At 42.2% G+C, this 5,147-nt stretch overlaps 1 protein-coding gene across 1 annotated transcript in view; it reads left to right on the forward strand.

The window, feature by feature from the left end:
- Positions 1-5,147, forward strand: part of dennd5b (DENN/MADD domain containing 5B) — a 54,521-nt gene that overhangs the window by 19,933 nt on the left and 29,441 nt on the right. The gene's annotated exons all lie outside the window — the stretch shown is intronic.

Raw genomic sequence — 5,147 nt, forward strand, 5'->3', positions numbered from 1 at the left:
TGTGTGTTTGTGTGTGTGTTTTTGGTGCACATTACCCTCAAACACACTGCAGCTACTTTGAACTACTCTGTGGACCGAGATCACCTTTCGTCCTACATTCCTCTGCCCTACTCTTTCTCAGTTTCACTCTGTGTGTCTGCAGCTCACTCTTTCACCGTTTCTATGCAGCTTGTTTGTAGCTTCTGTGCTGGATGAGTCACATAAATAGAAAAGCTTAGCACATACACCAATTCCACAGCCTTTAAATAAAACTCTGTATTTACAGTGTTCTGAAATATGCACTTAGGAGGACCCGTTCCTGTGGTGCAGACTAATTACAAGAGATGAAGTGAAAATACTCAGCTGTTCTTTTAAAAGGGTAAACTAAATAAAGGTCAGCCAAAATCATAAAGTGCAGCTGTTTAACATCCCAAATTGTGTCCTTTAAATGAGTGCTTTCATCATGTTTACCTAAATGGGATTGTGATACAGGACTGGTTGCCTAAAAGGTATGTTTGTACAGAATCTTAAGGTATTCAGATGCAGCTCTCAAGCTATTTTTGTATTGCAACTACTAAAGATAGATCCTTCTTTCCCCCAAGAGCTCAGGAGTCTCTTCATCAATGGTCTCTGTCGACCCACTCATCCATCCTAATCGAGCACAATCTTCAGTCTTCCCACCACGTTGTGAGATGTCGCTGGAGCCACGGCTTGTAAAGACACCAAGGAGGTTAAAGATTAGACCGTGTAATCTGATTGGCTGGCTGCATTGCTCTGTACTGTACTGCAGCAGTGGCTCAGCTCACAGGGAGTGATACTGGGCTGTCAGTGGGCCACGGCGAGATTAGAAGGCAGCTTCAGGACACACTGTGTCTTGACTAGTGGGATAGACTACCACTGGGGCACTGCTGTTAATAACTGCACTGAAAGGGAAAAGTCTGTGTATAAGAAAAAATCTTTTTTTTTTTTACATTGTTTCCCAGCAGCAGCAAAAGTTAGGTTGCAAGGAGGAGTAATTCAACATGTTGGGAAATACGCTACTGTAAATACCAAAAGAGCCTGTGATGCTTTCTTTGCGAGAGTGAGAAAGATTCATATCAGTTTTATTACTGTGTGTTATGTACAGTCAGCCTTGCTTAGCCTAACGACCGGAAGCATGGGGAAACAGCTAGCATGGCTCTCAGAATTTCAGTATGCATGTACCAACACCTCTAAAGCTCACTAACACATTGAAATGACATAAAATGACAATTTGTGGTTTAATGGGGAGTTTTGGTGAACAATTACTGGACACAGTGACTGTGCACAGCTTCGTGCAGATTTCCATCGTATCTTTACAGAGATGACATTTGAAATTGTTTTCATAAGTGCATAATCACCTGACTATAAGAATCGTGTTTTTGTTAGCTGTTACCTTAGAATGAGATGTTTTTATCTACAGACACCGCGATGAACAGGTCAGACATCTCATGGAATAGGACTGTATCTCTGCTAAATTTAGGGATTTAGTCAAAGCGCGTTATAAATGCAGCAGTCCCAGTAAACTAAGAAAAAAAAGACCAAGCCCCTCCACTTCCACGCATGCTCCTCCCTCACCCTATCACCCTTTGATGAAAAATGGGTCTCAGTATTTTATTCATCACTGTCAGCGTCAAAGGAAATCGCTCCTGGAGGGAAACGATTAAAACCAGACCTCACTCAAGTGAAAAACATCCCTGTTTTGTTCAAGTGTTCATCATTTTTCTTCGGGGATCACCGTTGGCATTCAGCCCAGGCTCTGACTGTGTGACACGTCTGCCCAAATGAGCCCACATTTCTTTGTAATGAGGAAGAAAACCCTGCACAGAGTGTCATTTGGCTGGAGGCAGGTGATGGAAGGGTTGAGTTCAGGGGAAAGATGGAGAACCTTGCCTGGATGTTAATGAGATGTTGCACCACCATATGTTCCCGCGCTCCTCCTGATCAATCAACAGGCAATTACACCATGACAAGTAGAGGCATCATCAGACCTCCCCCAGACCTGCCCTCCTCTAGCACTTATTGGCTGTGACAGGCTGGGATAGAAAGTGGCAGGCGAGTGTCTCCTCCAATCATGAGCCACAGTGGGGAGTGGGGGTGGGGGCATGCAGGATTGTCATTCTATGGTAATCAGTGTTGTTAATTTACATTCCTGGCAGCCGTCTCTGCAACGAACCATATAACGTAGTTAAACTCTTACTGAAGACAGTCAGGAGAAGAGAGAAAACATCTTTTCAATGAAGAAAAGCCTTCAGTGCCGTTCTTTGCTCTTCTTTCAATGCATCTACGCTAACCTCTTTAGCAGCCGCTTTTGTTGTTTTCAGGCATGTCGTTGAACCGAGCCCATAGCTCATGTCGTTGTTGCCAGTAGTTCCTCATAAGATGCTGATTTGTCCTTATTTTCTTACTTACTGCTTCTGGTACACTATTTGGCCATTATGTGGTAGGTCCCTAAGGTCCAATGAAGGGAAATGTTAATGCTACACCATACAATTATAGCATTAAGACAACAGTGTAATTCTAATTTGTGGCAACTGTTTATGGATGGTCCTTAACATAAAAAAATGGTTTTCTCAGTTTGGTGTGGAGGAATTTGCCTGCACAGAGCCCTGACCTCAACCTTATTCAAAACCTTTGGGGTGAACTGGAACACATAATGCAAGCCAGGCCTTCGGACTGAAATCAGCCCTGTGTTACAACAATGCTACGGGTAGTGTTGGTGGGGGCGTGTTGTCTCACATACCAGTAAGATGTGAAAAATAAGCCAAGAAGCCCAGTTTTAGTAACAGTTTTTTTATCTTTCGTCTTACAGTGGTGTGATACAAAGTCAGACACCAGAAATGTGCGGTGTGGCAGTCCTTCCTGTCTTGTCTTCTTCAAAAACACAACATAGCCAATGTATTGTAAAGTACAAAGGAATGAGGAAATGCATAGAAGAAAACACGTGCTGTGCAATAATGACATTTCCCAAAGAAATTGGGTGCTGTTTGGTGCGTGGACAATGATGAGTACTTACATCCCTGCAGCCAAGTTCCATAATATGGTGGAAAGTCTGAAACCACAAGAGTGGAGGCCGCTATAGGAGCATATGCAGGGTTTCTCCCAGGACATTCATTAGTATAGGTGATGGTCATTGGCACTGGGTGAACCAACCCTTTAAATTTATTCTCAGATTATTAGGGCTGCAACTAACATTTACTTTCATCATCAATGATGATTATTTTCTAGATTAATTGTTTGGGGTGAAAAATGTTGATCAGTGTTTCCCAAAGCCCAAGGTGACGTTCTCAAATTTCTTGTTTTGTCCACAACCACAAGATATTCACTTAACTGTTTAGAGAAACTGAAATCATGGAATTTTTTCTAAATTAATCATCAAAGTAGTTGCCAATTAATTTGATAGTTGACAAAAAATCGATTAATTATTGCAGTTCTACAAATCATATTAACCATTCTTGACGGTCACACTAACGCACAGTCTAAATGGGAGCGTACCTATGTTCCCCGGGTTCTATNNNTGTATGGGACCGGGGAACCCTAACCCTAACCTTAGCGCTCACTTTCCCCATGACTTCAGTTTCAATGTCAAGGCTCTGTCTGATTTAATCGATTTTGTCGGCCGTTTAATGTGTCAAGTTTTCCACCATTTTGGAGTTCTGTTTTTGTTTATGTGTCTGTTCTTTCCAGGTCAGTTGAGCAGTAGTTGACCAAGATTTTCACTCAGAATTAATGATTTCCTGGCTTGTTTCTCTGATTTGTCATGGAATGAGATGCTTCTGTAAGCTTCTTTCATTTTGATTTCTTTTCTAATCTTTCCTCTAGACACTGTGCCTCTCTTATTATATCACAACATTATCAGGGTGCAGCTGAACTGCATTGAAGGATCGCCTGATGTCAGCTGTTCACCACAGACAGCTTTGCTCCTTCCCTTGTGAGACTGAGCTGGCTGTGTTTATCAGTCCCTGATGCACTGTTACAGTTTCACAATGACATGTCCCATCCTGTTTTTCAGCATCCAGGAGCCCTGTCTCTGCCGGGGCTTTCTGCAGCGCTACATTTTGCCATATCAGATTTGTTGCTTTTTAAATGATTACATGCTTGCTCAACTATCACAGGCACTTGTACCTGTCATATTTCAAAGGGGTTTTTTTTTGCACTGCAGAAAATTTTGTCAAGGATGAATCAGCCATTCTGAAAGGAGCCCCCATAGCTATTTCTATAAAAATAATTGAATTGGTTCAACTCACTTCAGCGAGAGGAGAAAATAAATTCACTCTCTGTTAGATTCCTCCCTCATCATCTTCTTGTTATTCTTCACGAGGCCTGGCTGGGTGAGCTTTGATGTGTTTCAGTGCGAGGAAAAGAAACAGGGTGTAATTTATGAGGTGTGAAAGAAAATCGCTTAGGAGAAACACTTTTCGAGACACGTCGGGTTGGAGTGGCCCAGCGTTAATGAAGCCACCTGAGACGCCGAGGCCAAACTTATCCTGGCGCGATGTGAGCGGGAAGGGGAACAGGTAGGAAAGGATTTGCTGTAACATGAAAAAAGAAACAGGAGTGTTTCAGTGAGAGTCCCTCGCTGTGTTTCCCACAGAGGTGTGTGTGGGAGAAACTTTGAGCCTGTTCAGACTTGAGAGAAAGCAAATACAGACTTGAAACACACACAGAGAAGGACGTGGGATTTGTGTGGTATGGATGTAAGATTTTATGGGTCAAATGAAACAATGAAATGGAAACATAGCTACAGTAGGCAAAATAACAGACTAAGATAACATCTTGAAACAACTAGGCTGCAGTCACAATAAGAGTCCTGTGGGTTTGTAATACTCGTAGGGCACAACACCATCTTTTGCAGTTGTGGTCAAAATACTTAACAATACGTCATCACAAGCTCTTGGATACGACATCACCGTGCTAGCATGCTTTTGTAGGTACAGTACATTTATTAGGGTTATCATCTTAGTTTAGCATTTTAGCCTGCTAATATTTGCCAGTTAGCATCAAACAGAGTATAGCTAAGACTGATAGCAATTTCATTAGTTTTGCACATAGATATACACCGATTAGCCATACCATCATGAGCACTGACTGGTGAAGTGAATAACACTGATTATCTGGTTATCATGGCACCTGTCAGTAGGTGGGATATA

This window comes from Morone saxatilis, unplaced genomic scaffold, assembly GCF_004916995.1.
Source record: "Morone saxatilis isolate NCDOM2014 unplaced genomic scaffold, NCSU_SB_2.0 Contig10, whole genome shotgun sequence".
Lineage (NCBI taxonomy): Eukaryota > Metazoa > Chordata > Actinopteri > Moronidae > Morone > Morone saxatilis.